Raw genomic sequence first — 18,547 nt, 5'->3', positions numbered from 1 at the left:
ATGAAGCATATTTAGTGAGATTTTTTTCTTCTTTCTCTAAAACGAGATAATCATAGCAAGAGTTGTTTTAGAGAGAACAGAAAGTTATATTCATTATCCCACTTTACAAAGGAGAAAATTAACACATGGAGATGAAATGACTGACTCAAGGTCACATAGTGAGTCAGTGGCAGGGCTGGAAATAAAATGCAAGTAATATAGAATGGGCATGCTATTATCCTCTCTGCTTTGAAAAGTTGTTCCTCCCCTCACCCCCCTCATTTTTTATTGTACAGATTTAGGGTATACAAAAGGATATTTTGATATACATATACATGGTGAAATGATTACTACATGTACACAACTAAACTTACCATCACCTCCCATAGTTACCTCTTTTCCACGTGCGCGTGCACGTGTGTATGTGTGTGTGTGTGGTAACAGCACCTAAAATCTACTCTCTTAGCAAATTTTCAATATAAAATTTAATATTATTAACTATAGTCCTCCTGCTGTACATTAAATCTCTATACTTATTTGTCTTACATAATGGCACGTTTGTACTCTTTGACTTACATCTCCTCATTTTCTCCCTCTCCCTTTCCCTAGTAACTAACCACTGCTTTACTCTGTTTCTTTGTATTTGACTTAAAAATATTCCATATGTAAATGAGATTGCACAGTATTTTTCTTTCTGCATCTGGCTAATTTCACTTAGCATAATGTCCTCTAGCTTGATTCATGTTGTCACAAATGGCAGTATCTTTTTTTAAGGCTGAGTAATATTCTATTTTGTGTGTGCATGTGCGTGTGTATATTACAATATCTTTATTCATCCATCAACAGATACTTAGACTATTTTCCTATCTTGGTTATTGTGAATTACGTTGTAATAAACATGGAAGTGCAGATATCTCCTTGAGGTACTGATTTCATTTCTCCTAATACCCAGAAAGGAACTGCTGAATTGTATGGTAGTTCAATTTTTATTTTTTGAGGAACTGCCATACTTTTTTGCATAATGTATGTCCAAATTATAGTTCCACAAATAGTGTACAAGGGTTTCCCTTTCTCCAAATCCTCACCTCCATATCTTTCATTTTTTGGTAGTAGTCATCATAACAGATGTGAAGTGACATCTCATTGTGGTTTTTATTCCCATTTCCTCAATGATTAATAATATCAAGCACCTCTTCACATACTTGCAGGCCATTTTTATGTCTTCTTTGGAGAAATATCTACTCAGGTTCTCTGCCCATTTTAAAATTTGATTATTATTATTATTTTTGGCTAGTGAGTAGTGAGTTCCTTATATGTTTTGAATATTAGCCCTTATCAGATATATGGTTCACAAATATTTTCTCCCAATTCCTAGGCTGCCTTTTGATTTTTTTGAATGTTTCCTTTGCTGTGCAGAAGTTGTTTTGGTTTGCAGTAGTCCCACCTGTTTATTTCTGCTTTTGTTGCCTGTGCTTTTAGTGTGATATTCAAAAATATCATTGCCAAAGTCAATATCAAGGAGCTTTCACCCTGTGTTTTCTTCGAGGAATTTTATGGTGTCAGGTCTTACATTTAGGACTTTAGTCCACTTTTTTTTCTGAAAATCATTTATTAGCATTTTCTTTTTTTTATTATGCTTTAAGTTCTAGGGTATATGTATACAACATGCAGTTTTATTACATATGTATACATGTGCCATGTTGGTGTGCTGCACCCATTAACTCGTCATTTACATTAGGTATATCTCCTGATGCTATCCCTCCCCTCTACCCCCTCCCCACAATAGGACCCGGTGTGTGATGTTACCCTTCCTGTGTCCAAGTGATCTCATTGTTCAATTCCCACCTATGAGTGAGAACTGTGGTATTTGATTTTCTGTTCTTGCGTTAGTTTGTTGAGAATGATGGTTTCCAGCTGTGTCCATGTCCCTACAAAGGACACAAGATCATCCTTTTTTATGGTTGCATAGTATTCCATGGTGTATATGTGCTACATTTTCTTAATCCAGTCTGTCACTGATGGACATTTGGGTTGATTCCAAGTCTTTGCTATTGTGAATAGTGATGCAAGAAACATACATGTGCATGTGTCTTTACAGCAGCATGACTTACAATCCTTTGGGTATATCCTCAGTAATAGGATGGCTAGGTCAAATGGTATTTCTAGTTCTAGATCCCTGAGGAATCGCCACACTGTTTTCCACAATGGTTGAACTAGTTTACAGTCCCACCAACAGTGTAAAAGTGTTCCTGTTTCTCCACATCCTCTCCAGCAGCTGTTGTTTCCTGATTCTTTAATGATTGCCATTCTAACTGGTGTGATACCAAAGCCTGGAAGAGATACAACAAAAAAAGAGAATTTTAGACCAATATCCCTGATGAACATCGATGCAAAAATCCTTAATAAAATACTGGCAAACCGAATCCAGCAGCACATCAAAAAGCTTATCCACCATGATCAAGTGGGCTTCATCCCTGGGATGCAAGGCTGGTCCAACATATGCAAATCAATAAACATAAAACAGCATATAAACAGAACCAAAGACAAAAACCACATGATTATCTCAATAGATGCAGAAAAGGCCTTTGACAAAATTCAACAACCCTTCTTGCTAAAAACTCCTAATAAATTCGGTATTGATGGAACATATCTCAAAATAATAAGAGCTATTTATGACAAACACACAGTCAATATCATACTGAATGGGCAAAAAACTGGAAGCATTCCCTTTGAAAACTGGCACAAGACAGGATGCCTTCTCTCACCACTCCTATTCAACATAGTGTTGGAAGTTCTGGCTAGGGCAATCAAGGAAGAGAAAGAAATAAAGGGTATTTGGTTAGGAAAAGAAGAAGTCAAATTGTCCCTGTTTGCAGATGACATGATTGTATATTTAGAAAAACCCATCATCTCAGCCCAAAATCTCCTTAAGCTGATAAGCAACTTCAGCAAAGTCTCAGGATACAAAATCAATGTGCAAAAATCACAAGCATTCTTATACACCAGTAACAGACAGAGAGCCAAATCATGAATGAACTCACATTCACAATAGTTTCAAAGAGAATAAAATACCTAGGAATCCAACTCACAAGGGATGTAAAGGACCTCTTCAAGGAGAACTACAAACCACTGTTCAGTGAAATCAAAGAGGACACAAACAAATGAAGAACATACCATGCTCACAGATAGGAAGATTGAATACTGTGAAAATTGCCATACTGCCCAAGGTAATTTATAGATTCAATGTCATCCCCATCAAGCTACCAATGACTTTCTTCACAGAATTGGAAAAAACTGTTTTAAAGTTCATATGGAACCAAAAAACAGCCCACATTGCCAAGACAATCCTAAGCCAAAAGAACAAAGCTGGAGACGTCACGCTACCTGACTTCAAACTATACTACAAGGCTACAGTAACCAAAACAGCATGGTACTGGTACCAAAACAGACATATAGACCAATGGAACAGAACAGAGTCCTCAGAAATAATACCACACATCTACAGCCATCTGATCTTTGACAAATTTGACAAAAACAAGAAATGGGGAAAGGATTCTCTATTTAATAAATGGTGCTGGGAAAACTGGCTAGCCCTATGTAGAAAGCTGAAAGTGGATCGTTTCCTTACTCCTTATACAAAAATTAATTCAAGATGGATTAGAGACTTAAACGTTAGACCTAAAACCATAAAAACCCTAGAAGAAAACCTAGGTAATACCATTTAGGACATAGGCATGGGCAAGGACTTCATGTCTAAAACACCAAAAGCAATGACAACAAAAGCCAAAATTGACAAATGGGATCTAATTAAACTAAAGCGCTTCTGCACAGCAAAAGAAACTACCACCAGAGTGAACAGGCAACCTACAGAATGGGAGAAAACTTTTGCAATCTGCTCATCTGACAAAGGGCTAATATCCAGAACCTACAAAGAACTCCAACAAATTTACAAGAAAAAAACAAACAACCCCAGCAAAAAGTGGTCAAAGGGTATGAACAGACATTTCTCAAAAGAAGACATTCATACAGCCAACAGACACATGAAAAAATACTCATCATCACTTTAGTCCATTGTGAGTTGATTTTTGTATATGACATAAGATAAGGACCCAGTTTCATTCTTCTGCATATGGAGATCCAGTTTTCCTAAGACCATTTATAACAAGATTCTGATGAATATTTTCCACATAAAGATGAAATCAGCTCTTCTTTCCTTATCTCCCCAAAGCAGATCATCATGAGTGGTATTTTCAGAACATTTTGATTATTTTTTATGTTACTAATTGTTTCCCTAGAAGAGTTTGTGCACTGGTCAGAGTTCCCTTTTGAAGGAAAGCCAGAAATGGTAGCTGTTTTGGGAAACATACCATGTGGGAAAAGAGTAGCTCATTTCTGAGTAGATAGTATAGAAATATTAAAGCTTTTAAAACTACAAATATTTTATAACATTTTAAATATCTAATATCATAATTAATCTCATTCAACATTTATAAAACTTCATGAGGTAGCTTTCTTTTTTTAAAAAAAAATTCCCATTTTACAAATGAAGAAACTGAGGCTCCTGGAAGTATACAACTTCCTGAAGTTCACACAGTTAGAAAGTGCCTAGCCAAGGCTCTTACTTCTGCAGCATTCTCTCTCCTTCTGGCAAATAGGCCTTGGACCTTTTCTCATTCTCATGAAGTCGGGGTGATGGTGTTCCCTTTGTGCAGGTAAACCATCTCTCCTTTCTCTGGCCCTAGGAATTTCTGGTTTTTGAAAAATCATTTCTCCCATTTTCTACCACCCCTCACTCTTCCCATCCTAACTCTCTCTTCCCATAAAGAACCCTTTAGTCTACTTCTGCCACTGTTTTTCTAAGTTGGGGGCTTCCACCTAACTGAACTCAGCAACTACTTGACTGTACCATTCTTCCCAAGTAAACATGGAGAGCTGGGAGGACTCTTGGGGGCTGCAAACGTCCTACCAAAGGAGAGACACCTACCACCTGGATTCCTACACTCGTCTTTGAAGGACAAAGTCTTTGTACCAGCAAATAGGATTCAAGTTTAAATATAAATGAATAGAAATGCTTTTTCTTCCTTGAGCACTTGTTTCAGGTGTTGTGACTGCACCACTTCCTGTAACTTCTCATTTCCTGTTTTCCTCCGAGAAAGCCTAACATGTTAGACAAGGAAACAGGCTCTATGTCTTCATGAGGGTACAGCCTCTCTAATACTTACTGTGTTTCCAGATCTTGGGAAAAAGTGAATATGAAGGACTACTATCTTCTCAGAAAACTGACATAATTCCCTACGTAAGGTCACTGTGGGCTTCAAAATGGAAGAGACAGATAAGGGCCTCCGTTTCTTGACCTTGTTCCTTTAATATGGAACCTGCTAAAGACATCCAAGTGCATATTAGTTGAGCAAGTCTGTTAGTGGAGATCAGAAGTGCCAGCTCATGACTAAGCCACTTGGAGAGTTAGCCACAGCAAGGTGGTTTTGACTGTTATACCACTTTACGTGGTTTTTATGCTTATTCATACATTTGTTTCATATATGTCCATAATAGGTCATTGGTTAAGGCTATAGATCATAAAGAATATTCATGTTGAAATATAAATTAATGAAGGGGGCACATGTTCTCAGGACCTCCTGAGGGCTGTGTCATGGGCCAAAAAATTTATGTTTTAAAGAAAAAAGTTAATGAGGAGCATAAAAATTATCACTTAGGAAATCCATGTGATGATTAAAATTAAAATTAAAAATAACAATTATAAAAATTTTGAATTTTCAAAAAGTAGAGAAAACTTATAAAACTATATATTAGATACTATGTATTCACCATGACATAATTGTCATAATTGTTTCTTACCTCTTTTTTTATAAGTAGTTATTTTTATAGATATAGTCAGAAATTCACCTCCATCCTTTCCCCTTCCTTACTTCCTCCTTCCTCGGAGGTAACTACTATATTGAGTGTATATAGATTATTCCTTTGCATGTTTATATTTTAGTACATATGTCTGTATCTATAAATATTCAATCTTATTTTAAGTTTATGTATGTATTCTATTTCTAAAATTTTTCCATATTGATTGTCAAAAATATCTTAATCTAAAAAATATTTTATAGTACATCAAGATGTTAACACTTAACTAAAACCTTGTAAATTAAGCACTTGAAAACTAAGCATGAATATTATCAAACAAAATTTTGTAGGCTCTAAATGCCAGAAGCAAAAATCAAAATCCTCAAAGAAATTTTTGTACATTTCTGGGATAATACAAAGTAGCTAAATTTCAGTCTTCATTTTAATGCATATATTTTTATCCCCAAACTTCACAGACACCTTATTTGAGTCCCTGATTTCCTAGCTTATGGCCCAATTCTAGGTGAAGAGCACCACGTTAACTCCCAACAACCAGGAACTCCTGTATTGAGAACTGGGCAACTACATCATCAAGAGCTCAAGAGCTAGATCTCCATTCTGTCACGAGCCAAGATGTCTCCATCTCACAACTATGTTGAACTCCACAACCATCTAAATCAGTTAATTGTCCTTAGTCTACTGATGATACCCAAGCCCCTAAACACGTGTTGGAAATTGATTCCTCCAGCCGGTCCACAAGTATGCTTATCTTATAGTTCTAACATAGACTGCCATAATTTCCTTAAGCACATACGGTAATAAAATGTCCTTCAGGAGAACATAGGGCCTTTCTTTGAAGGGGAAGGGATGTGCAGTAGGAAACAGAACAATTAAAAGAGAAAGGAAAGATTCAATAATGAAAACAGTAGATCAAAAAGTAAACAAATTAGTTTTTTAACCATATCCTGGTTCAGTTAATATTTACCATCTATAGCTTTGTCTTTTGTTGCTAGAACAAAGGCCTTGCCTGTGAGAACACAATATAAGAAGCCAAACAGTGAGTGTTGCTTCACTGTGATAACTGCTGGTATCCCCCTCAGTACTCCTGGAAACCCACGGAGATTGTGATGGAGAGATATCTCCTGAGTATCCTTCTCCTTACCACTCTCTCGAGAGGTGTGACGATGAGGTAAGAACTGAGCTAATGAGCTAATTGGGAAGTTTCCTCCATGTCCCAAAAGAACTAGAGTATAAGACCTATTGTTGGTTTTGTTGCTGCTGCTGCTACAGTTTCAGAAAGTTATGAATGAAGGGTGGCATATAAGTAACCTATTGTTCCAAAACAATCTGCCACAAAATTTAACAGCTTGAAACAACAAATATTTATTAACTCAGGTTTTCTGTGGGTCAAGAAATATAGAGCAGCAGGGCTAATGATTCTGAGTGAAGATCTTTCATGAAGTTAAAGTCAATAAACTATAGTTGTAGTCTAATCTGAATGCTAGACTGGAGAAGAATCTGCTTCCAAGCTCACTTGCGTGGTTGCTGTCAGGATCCAGCTCTTTACAGGATATTGGATTGAAGGCCTAATTTTATTGCTTACTATTGGCCATAAGTCTCCCTTAGTTCCTGGCCACATGGGTCTTTCCATAGAGCAGCTTGCAACATGGCAGCTGGCTTCTGCAATGGTGAGTGATTTGACATGGGGAGAGAAAGTGCCCAGCACAGAAGCCTCAGTCTTTTCATAATATAATCTTAGAAATCACATACTTCACTCCTGCGGTATTCTATTCATCAGAAGTGAGTCAGCCCAGCATCAGGTCAGTGCCCCTCTGGGATGAAGCTTTCAGAGGAAGGAGCAAGCAGCAATCTTTGCTGTTCTGCAGCCTCTACTGGTGATACACAGGCAAACAGGGTCTGGAGTGGACCTCCAGCAAACCGCAGTAGACAGACCTACAGAAGAGGGGTCTGATGGTTAGAAGAAAAACTAACAAACAAAGCAACAGCATCAACATCAACATAAAGGACCCCCACATAAAAATCCCATCCAAAAGTCATCATCTTCAAAGATGAAAGGTAGACAAATCCATGAAGATGAGGAAAAACCAATGCAAAGACACTGAAAATTCCAAAAACCAGAGTGCCTCTACTCCTCCAAATGATCACAAATCCTCTCCAGGAAGGGCACAAAACTGGATAGAGAATGAGACTGATGAATTGACAGAAGTAGGCTTTGGAAGGTGGATAATAACAAACTCCTCTGAGCTAAAGGAGCATGTTCTAACCCAATGCAAGAAAGCCAAGAACCTTGATAAAATATTGCCGGAACTGTTAACTAGAATAACCAATTTAAAGAGGAAAATAAATGACCTGATGGAGCTGAAAAACACAGCATGGGATCTTTGCAAAGCATACACAAGTATCAAAAGCTGAACTGGTCAAGTAGAAGAAAGGATATCAGAGATTGAAGATCAACTTACTGAAATAAGGTTTGAAGCCAATATTACAGAAAAAAAAGAATGAAAAGGAATGGACAAAGCCTCCAAGAAATACAGAACTATGTAAAAAGACCCAGCCTATAATTGATTGGTGTACCTGAAAGTGACGGGGAGAATGGAACCAAGTTACAAAACATACTTCAGGATATTATCCAGGAGAACTTCCCCAATCAAGCAAGATGGGCCAACATTCAAATTCAGGAAATACAGAGAACACTACCAAGATACTCCTCAATAACTGCAACCCCAATACACATAATTGTCAGATTCTCCAAGGAAAAAATGTTAAGGGCAGCCAGAGAGAAAGGTAAGGTTACCTATAAAGGGAAGCCCATCAGACTGACAGCAGATCTATCTACAGAAACCCTACAAGCCAGAAGAGAGTGGGGACCAATATTCAACATTCTTAAAGAAAAGAATTTTCAATCCAGAATTTTATATCCAGCAAAAGCTTCATAAGTGAAGGAGAAGTAAAATCCTTTCTAGACAAGCAAATGTTGAGGGATTTTGTCACCACCAGGCCTGCATTACAAGAGCTCCTGAAGGAAGCACTAAATATGGAAAGGAAAAACTGTACCAGCCACTGCAAAAACACCAAAATATAAAGACCAATGACACTGTGAAGTAATTAGGTTTGAAGCCAATTTGAACTAATGTTCAAAATAACCAGCTAGCATGATGATGACAGGATCAGATCCACACATAACAATATTAACCTTAAATGTAAATTGTCTAAATACCCCAACTAAAAGACACAGACTGGCAAACTGGATAAAAAGTCAAGACCCATTGGTTGGGAGACTGATCTCATGTGCAAAGACACACATAGGCTCAAAATAAAGGGATGGAGGAATATTTACCAAGCAAATGGAAAGAAAAAAAAAAGCAGAGGTTGCAATGCTAGTTTCTGATAAAACAGACTTTAAACCAACAAAGATCAAAAGAGACAAAGAGGGGCATTAAGTAATGGTAAAGGGATCAATGCAAAAAGAAGAGCTAACTATCCTAAATATATATGCACTCAATACAGGAGCACCCAGATTCATAAAGCAAGTTCTTAGAGACCTACAAAAAGATTTAGATGTTCACACAATAATAATGGGAGACTTTAACACCCCGCTGTCAATATTAGATCAATGAGACAGAAAATTAACACAGATATTCAGCAAATTAACATGCCTCAGCAAGTGCAAAAGAACTGAAATCATAACAGACAGTCTCTCAGACCACAGTGAGATCAAATTAGAATTCAGAATTAAGAAACACTCCCACAATGGTGCAACTACATGGAAAATGAACTACCTGCTCCTGAATGACTACTGGGTACATAACAAAGTTAAGGCACAAATAAAGAAGTTCTTTGAAATCAATGAGGACAAAGAGACAATGTATTAGAATCTCTGGGACACAGCTAAAGCACTGGGAAATTTATAGCACTAAATGCCCACAACAGAAAGCTGGAAAGATCTAAAATCGACACCCTAATGTCACAATGAAAAAAAATAGAGAAGCAAGAGATAACAAATTCAAAAGCTAGCATAAGACAAGAAATAACTAAGATCAGAGTAGAAGTGAGGGAGATAGGGACATGAAAAGCCCTTCAAAAAAATCAATGAATCCAGTAGCTGGTTCTTTGAAAAAATGAAAAAATAGAATGCTAGTTAGACTAAAAAAGAAGAAAAGAGAGGAGAACCAAATAGACAAAATAAAAAATGATAAAGGGGATATCACCACTGATTCCACAGAAATACAAAATGCCATCAGAGAATACTATAAACACCTCTAAGCAAATAAACTAGAAAACATAGAAGAAATGCATAAATTTCTGGACACATACACCTTCCCAAGACTAAACCAGGAAGAAGTCTTATCCCTGAATAGACCAATAACAAGTTCTGAAATTGAGGCAGTAATTAATAGTCTACCAACCAGAAAAAGCCCAGGGCCAGATGGATTCACAGCCAAATCCTACCGAAGGTACAAATAGGAGCTGGTACTATTTCTTCTGAAACTATTCCAAACCACAGAAAAAGAAGGACTCTTCCCTAACTCATTTTATGAGGCCAGCGTCATCCTGATACCAAAACCTGGCAGAGACATGATGACAACAACAACAACAACAACAACAACAACAACAACAAAAAACCAGGAAATTTCTGGCCAATATCCTTGATGAGCATTGATGTGAAAATCCTCAATAAAATACTGGTAAACCAAATCTAACAGCACATCAAAAAGTTTATCCACCATGAACAAGTTGGCTTCATCCCTGGGATGCAAAGCTGGTTCAACATATGAATATCAATAAATGTAGTCCATCACGTAAATAGAACCAATGACAAAAACCACATGAATATCTCAATAGATGCAGAAAAGGCCTTCAATAAAATTCAACGTCCCTTAATGCTAAAAACTCTCAACAAACTAGGTATAGATGGAGCATATCTTAAAATAATAAGAGCTACTTATGACAAACCCATAGCCAATATCGTATTGAATGGGCAAAAGCAATTTTCCCTTTGAAAATTGTCATACAACAAGGATGCCCTCTCTCACCACTCCTATTGAACATAATATTGGAAATTCTGGCCAGGGCAATCAGGCAAGAGAAAGAAATAAAGCATATTCAAATAGGAAGACAGAAAGTCAAATTGTCTGTGTTTGCAGATGACATGATTGTATATTTAGAAAACCCCATTGTCTCAGTCCAAAAACTCCATAAGCTGTTAAGCAACTTCAGCAAAGTCTCAAGATACAAAATCAATGTGCAAAAAATCACAAGCATTCCTGTACACCAACAACAGACAAGCAGAGAGCCAAATCATGAGTGAGCTCCCATTCACAATTGCTACAAAGAGAATAAAATACCTAGGAATACAACTTACAAGGGACACGAAGGACCTCCTCAAGGAGAACTACAAACCACTGCTAAAAGAAATAAGAGAGGACACTAACAAATGGAAAAGCATTCCTTGCTCATGGATAGAATCAATATCATGAAAATGGCCATACTGCCCAAAGTAATTTATATATTCCATGCTATTCCCATCAATCTACCAGTGAACTTTCTTCACAGAATTAGAAAAAACTACTACAAATTTCATATGTAACCAAAAAAGAGCCCGTATAGCCAAGACAATCCTAAGCAAAAAGAACGAAGGTGGAGGCATCACGCTACCTGTCTCCAAACTGTACTACAAGGCTACAGTAACCTAAACAGCATAGTACTGGTACCAAAACAGACACATGGACAAATGGAGCAGAACAGAGACCTCAGAAATAACACCACACATTTACAACCATCTGATCTTCAGCAAACCTGAAAAAAAAAACAACAAGCAATAGGGAAGGGATTCCAAATTTAATAAATGGTGCTGGGAAAATTGGCTAGCCATATGCAGAAAATTGAAAATGGACCCCTTCCTTTCACCTTATACAAAAATTAACTCAAGATGGATTAAAGACTTAAATGTAAAACCCAAAACCATAAAAATCCTAGAAGAAAACCTAGGCAATACCATTCAGGACATAGGCGGGGCAAAGACTTCATGGCTAAAACACCAAAAACAATTGCAACAAAAGCCAGAATTGACAAGTGGTACCTAATCAAACTAAAGAGCTTCTGCACAGCAAAAGGAACTATCATCAGAGTGAAGAGACAACCTACAGAAGGGAGGAAATTTTTTGCATTTGACAAAGGTCTAATATCCAGAATCTACAAAGAACTTAAACAAATTTACAAGAAAAAATCCAACAACCCCATCAAAAAGTGGGTAAAGGATATGAACAGACACTTCTCAAAAGAAGGCATTAATGTGGCCAACAAACATATGAAAAAAAGCTCATCGCCACTGGTCGTCAGAGAAATGCAAATCAAAACCACAATGAGATACCATCTCATGCCAGTTAGAATGGCAATTATTAAAAAGTCAGGAAACAAAAGATGCTGGTGAGGCTGTGGACAAATAGGAAAGCTTTTTACACTGTTGGTGGGAGTGTAAATTAGCTCAACCATTGTGGAAGACAGTGTGGTGAACCAGAAATACCATTTGACCCAGCAATCCCATTACTGGGTATATACCCAAAGGATTATAAATCATTCTACTATAAAGACACATGCACACGTATGTTTATTGTGCCACTGTTCACAATAGCAAAGACTTGGAACCAACCCAAATATCCATCAATGATAGCCTGGGTAAAGAAAATGTGGCACATATACACCATGGAATACTATGCAGCGATAAAAAGAATGAGTTCATGTCCTTTGTAGGGACATGGATGAAGCTGGAAACCACCATTCTCAGCAAACTACCACAGGAACAGAAGGCCAAACACTGCATATTCTCACTCATAAGTGGGAGCTGGACAATGAGAAAACATGGACACTGAGAGGGGAACATCACACAAAAGGGCCTGTTGGGGGGTGGGATGCAAGGGGATGGAGAGCATTAGGACAAATATCTAATGCATGGAGGGCTTAAAACCTAGATGATGGGTTGATAGGTGCAGCAAAGTACCATGGCACATGTATACCTATGTAACAAACCTGCATGTTCTGCACATGTTTTCCAGAACTTAAAGTAAAATAAAAAAAAAAAAAAAAAAAAAAGAATTGAGTCAGACCACACCCAAGGGGAAGAAAACTATTTTTTGACGTATTTTTAGAACCACCACAGATGCTGATAAATAAGGATATGCCTCACATAAGGAACTCTTAGGGCTGGAGAAAGGAGAACTGGCTTTGCTTGTATGGAAATGTTATTACCTCTCAACTGAGGAAATAAGAGATATGCGGTATTGGCTGGAAAAGAGAATTTGTTACAGCGGGTGGGGCAATATGTTTCTGATCTTTCTCAAGTGCTTAGTCTGGATAACATGAGAGAAAATATGAAATCTAAAAAGTAGGTTGGAGTTTAAATCAGAGAACCAGTTTCTACCAAACTGAATTGAATAATCTTTGTGAAATTGCTGAACTTTGATCCTCAGTGTCTCCATCTACACAGTGGGAATGAAAACAACATCCATTTAGCAAAGAGTTCTCATGAAGATTGGGTGAGATCAATTAAAGGCAATATGTACTTTGTGATGTGTACATGTTATAAAATTATTTTTTATTAGCCATAAAAAGCCTTAACGTTTCAGTACCATTTTTTTTTCCTTTTTATTACTGCCACTAAGGACAACTTCATCTTCTCAAGTTTGAGACACCATTTCTTTATAGCATTACTATCAGTAATGAGTTTTTCAAAATCTCACTTTCTGGCTAAGCATGCTATTTTGCTCCAGGTTTGTATACTGACAAGCTTACAAATCACAAGCAGGTAGATAATTAGATCACAGGGTACAAATGCATGGTTTACCTTTCCATCCTCCTAGTTCCTGTTGTACTGACTAAAGTTCTCCCTCTCTTTCTCTCTCTCTTTATTAAAGTGTGTCATCTCTTCCTAGCTTCCTCTCCTTAAGTGCTCTGTTAACTATTTTTCATCCAGGGTGAGCATTCTAAAAAAAGGCCTGTCTCTAAGGAAATAGAAATTCATGCTGTTTTTCCATTTCCTGCAATGAAGCAAAACTAACTCAATTCAAGACTGCATAGTGCTTCTAGGTTTTGTCTCCCTTAATTCAGTTAGTCATTTTTCTCTAATTTATTTTCTAGACCATAGTGTTTGTTAAATTTGCTTTCCTAAGCAAGAAAAAAATAGTTGATTTTACAATGATTAAACCTTTCTCTTCTCTTATGGATCTTAAGAGGAAATAAGTAAATGATAAGTAATTCTATGATCCTAGTGTTGCGGGGGCAGGTAAACAAACAGTGGAAAACCGGTACTGCCTGAATTGGCATACTCGAGCACATGGAATGGAGAAGAAGGCAAGGATACTATCATGGTCTGGGCCATGTGGTTTGCACACTATTCTATTCCTCAGACTTTGCACTGACCACAAGTGTTGGTTCATCATTGCCAAGCCAGGGATCAAGATGAGCCATTAAAAGTCTGTCTAACTTCAGCCACAGCTGTGCCATGGGAGAATCTCAGAATCTGATCAGTGGTGGGAGAATGGAATACTACCCATGACACTCAATGAGTTAGGTATGTTTCGTTTTCTGTGACTGGTGTTTGCTATTTTATCCTGATGAAATCTTCAAGTAAGGTGGAACTGGGAGTTGATACAGAACATCTTTAACTTATCCTTCTAAGAGGACAAGTGGACCAAAATACGACTTTTTAACACTGGTATTTTGCTTACACAAAATATTGGCATAATGCACTTACAGGCACTTTGCAAACTCTAGCATGCTAACCACTGTTAGGAGCCAGCCTAAGGTCCACAGTGAGAGCAAATCCGAGTTCACTAAATTTTTTTACATTATCTTTTCCCCCACAGACATGTGAGGGAAGGCATTTATTTTCCCTCAAGAATCAGTTACAGTCTATGTGTCCCTGTCCGCAAGGTGAAGAAGGCCCTGCAGAACTTCACGCTGTGCCTGAAAACCTTCACAGACTTCACCTGCCCGTCCAGCCTCTTCTACGGCACTCGGTCCCGGGACAATGAGCTGCTTCTCCTTGTCAACAAAACGGGAATGTATCTGCTGTACATTGGAAATGCCATGGTCACTTTCAATGCTCCCACTCCCTGCCCTTGATCTCCTTGTGCTCCAACCCATGTTAGTGTGAGCTGGGAGTTTGCCTCTGGAATTGCTCTGGGTAAATGGGAAGCTGGTGGGAAGGAAGAGTGTATGGAAGGGGTACTCTGTGGCGGCAGAGGCTAAGATAATCCTGGGACGAGAGCAGGATTCCTTTGGGGGACATTTTGATGAAAATCAATCCTTTGTTGGGCAGATATGGGATGTGTTTTTGTGGGATCATGTGCTCCCTCTAAAGGAGATGTGTGACTCCTGTTACAGTGGCAGACTCCTGAATCCACACACCCTGACTCATGATGATAATGGATATGTGGTAACTAAGCCCAAGGTGTAGGCTTAAGTCTCATTCTCTTTGGTCATGATTTGTGTTTTATGATAATCACATACTCTTCGAAATTAAATGCATTGATTTTGTTTTCTGTTTCTGGCTCTGTTACGATAGTGTAAATTATACTTTAAAAAGACAAGGGATAAGTAGGATTTCAATATACATGATTTATTGTCGCAAAAATTATTTTGGGTGAATTGCACCATAATTTTCTGCAGTGCCAAACTACAGGAACTCAGGGGAACACACTACTTTCAGTACTGGGCACCAATCTTACAGAGCCCTGTACCACTGTGGGAGGTCCTATGGGGTTCTGTGCACTCACATTCAGCAATCTATAAAACTGATGTTATTACGGGGAGAGGCTTTCAGAAGTGGGATAATGTAGTGAGCAGGAACCCCAAAGAGGGAGTCTCAAAAGGGGTTTTCACAGGAGCAGGGTTGTGAGAGTATTTCCTTGGTACTCACTGCAGAAAGGACTCAGAGGTGTCCCCGGAAAACACCTAGATAAAGGCAAAGATAAGCTGCCCTGGAGGTTTCTCATTATACCCACTCGGCTTGCTCTCCTGCAGGTAGTGCTCTGAAGGAGCAAATCTTTTACTGTTTCAGGCAATGTTTCATAAACATGAAGGTTTCCCTTCTTGGGCCTTCCACCCTTAGGGATTCCCAGGTCCTTTGTTTTACAGGCACTTTCAATGCATTTTCAATGGGGACACTTGGACAGTTTTGGTAGGTGACAGATACAGTTTGATTCTTTTTTCATCAGCCCTTTATGGACCAGAAGGCATATGGCAAGTTCTGTCTTTTTTTTTTTTTCTCCAGGCCAAATAATTCTAAAATCTTAATCCTTTTCACAGATCAAAATAACTTTTTCCTTTAGAAGGCAATAAACTCCCAGACTCTTGTTTAGAACTGTATTTAAACTTAGAGTTTAAACTAGGTACCTAACTATACACAGAAAATAAGTTCATCCATGTAGAAATGACAAGGGTAAAGGCAAGGCATATATTGCCTTGTAGCATGGATTTCCATGAAAAGGGTAAAGGCAAGGCATGGACTTCCATGTAGAAATGAAAAGGGTAAAGGCAAGGCGTGGATCAGATTATGTTCTATACAGAGAAGAATGAAAATCATGGGCTAATTTCCAGATCTAAGTCAGCAAGAGTTAGCTGGAAGGTGATAAAAATAAACTCAATTACAAAAAAATCCTCAGATATCAGATATCCCCATACTTGTGAATTCAGTATAGCATGTGTTACTCCCACAGAAAGCATATATAAGCGCAGCAAAATTCAGAGACTGGATGTGACCATGTTGCTTACTAGTAACAGAGGCTCACCGACGAAGTAATTCTAATGTGAACCTCAACAAAATTGGAAAACAATTTCATGGGTCTCCAAGGCAGATGAGAATATTTAAAGCCTATAATATTTTTTCTGGAATGTCAAGATCTGCTACTGTTGTCAATGCTCAAAGTAGAAAGTGATGATAAGTGGGAAAGTGGTTTCGACCGTGTTTTGAACACATCCTGTGCACCAACTATGTCCTCTTTAAAGTTTTAGAGCTCAATATCTACATGACATTTAGGTTGACCTGTCAACCTAGTACTTCAAATAGGTGTTATGCAACCACCCTTTTTTCTGCTTTCAACAAACTGATAGCAATCAGCTACTCCTTGCTTGCAATTCCCTACAGCTTTGCACCTGTGAGCAGCAACTGACCACTCCCCTGGTGGTAACTCCCTGTGCAGTTAGTAGAAGGTATAGGAGAATGATGGTGAAAACAAAGTCAAATCATGGGGACTCTTGGTTTCTTAATGCCGCATTACCACCAAATTTCGCAACTCTCTTTGGCTAGAGGATGAATGATAGGATTCAATTTTCATGAGCTTACAAAAATACCCAGGCTATGATTGACTATATGTCAAACTGACAAGGATTCTAGGCAAAAGGTTTTTTGCCAATAGCACGGTGAAGGGCATTCTTGAACTCCTTGTTCCTCAAAGTGTACACAACAGGATTAAGTAGTGGAGTAAAGACGGTGTATGTCACTGAAATTAGCTGGTCCTGATCCCTTCTCTGACTTGGGCTTGAGGTAGGCAATGGAGGCACAGCCATAGTGGATGATGACCACAGTGAGGTGGGAGGCACAAGTTGCAAAAGCCTTTTTCCGGCCCTCAGGAGAGGTGACCTTGAGGATGGTAGAGATGATGAGGATGTAGGAGATGAAGACCAAACCCAGGGGCACCACAATAACCAGGGAACTAACAACAAAATTAATTAGGTCATGTAGAGTGGTATCAACACAGGAAAGTTTCATAACTGGGTGGATATCACAGAAATAATGGGCCACCTCTTTATCACAAAAAGGCAGCCTGAACACAGATGAAATCTGAACTATGGCCATGAGCAGCCCAACGCTGCAGGCCCCACATACCTGCTGGGCACACATTTTCTTGTTCATGATGATCTTGTACCTCAAAGGGTTACAGATGGCCACATAGCGATCATATCCCATGGCTGTGAGCAGAAAGCAGTTGTTGATGGCCAAGGTAATAAAAAAAAACATCTGGGTGGCACAGCCAGCCAAAGAGATAGGTTTGCTTCGACTTAAGAGACTGGAGAGCATCCATGGTACAATGACTAACGTGTAGACAGTCTCTGAAGCGGAAAGCACACTAAGAAAGAAGTACATGGGGGTGTGAAGGTGACGATCAATGCTGATAATTGTCACAATTATGGCATTGCCAGCCAGGGTTAACAGATACAAGGTAAGAAATACCACAAAGAGGGTGAGCTTGTGTTCATGAAAGCGGGAGAAACCCTGGAAAACAAACTCCCTTACCACTGTGTGGTTCTCTCTCTTCATTGGATAAATAAATGGATCGAAAATACAGAGACTTAGGTCAATTAGTCAGAAGACATCAGTGCCCAATGCTTTCAGCAGGTGAATCCTCTAAGAAGATAATAAGGATTCTGTTCGTGGACAGATGCCAAGTTATTGGGGATGACTGTTCACCTATAGATATAGATAGAAAAACACAATAAGAAAACAATTTCATGCATGGCAGTGAGTCTATAAATATATAATATAAATATAAATATATACATTAAATATAAATATATATTATATATAATAAATATATATTATTAAATATAAATATATATACATGTACACACACACACATATATACACGACTAAATAGGGATGAAAAAAATGGAAGAAAAGACACCTGGGATAAGTTTG

At 38.2% G+C, this 18,547-nt stretch overlaps 1 pseudogene; it reads right to left on the bottom strand.

The window, feature by feature from the left end:
* Positions 1 to 17,241: 17,241 nt before the first annotated feature.
* On the bottom strand, positions 17,242 to 18,313 carry LOC102136143 (olfactory receptor 10J1-like; annotated as a pseudogene).
* Between the last annotated feature and the right edge of the window lie 234 nt (positions 18,314 to 18,547).

The sequence above is a fragment of the Macaca fascicularis genome, chromosome 1 (genome assembly GCF_037993035.2).
Source record: "Macaca fascicularis isolate 582-1 chromosome 1, T2T-MFA8v1.1".
Lineage (NCBI taxonomy): Eukaryota > Metazoa > Chordata > Mammalia > Primates > Cercopithecidae > Macaca > Macaca fascicularis.
Note: the sequence above shows the minus strand (reverse complement) of the source record. Positions and strands in the feature narration are given on the sequence as shown.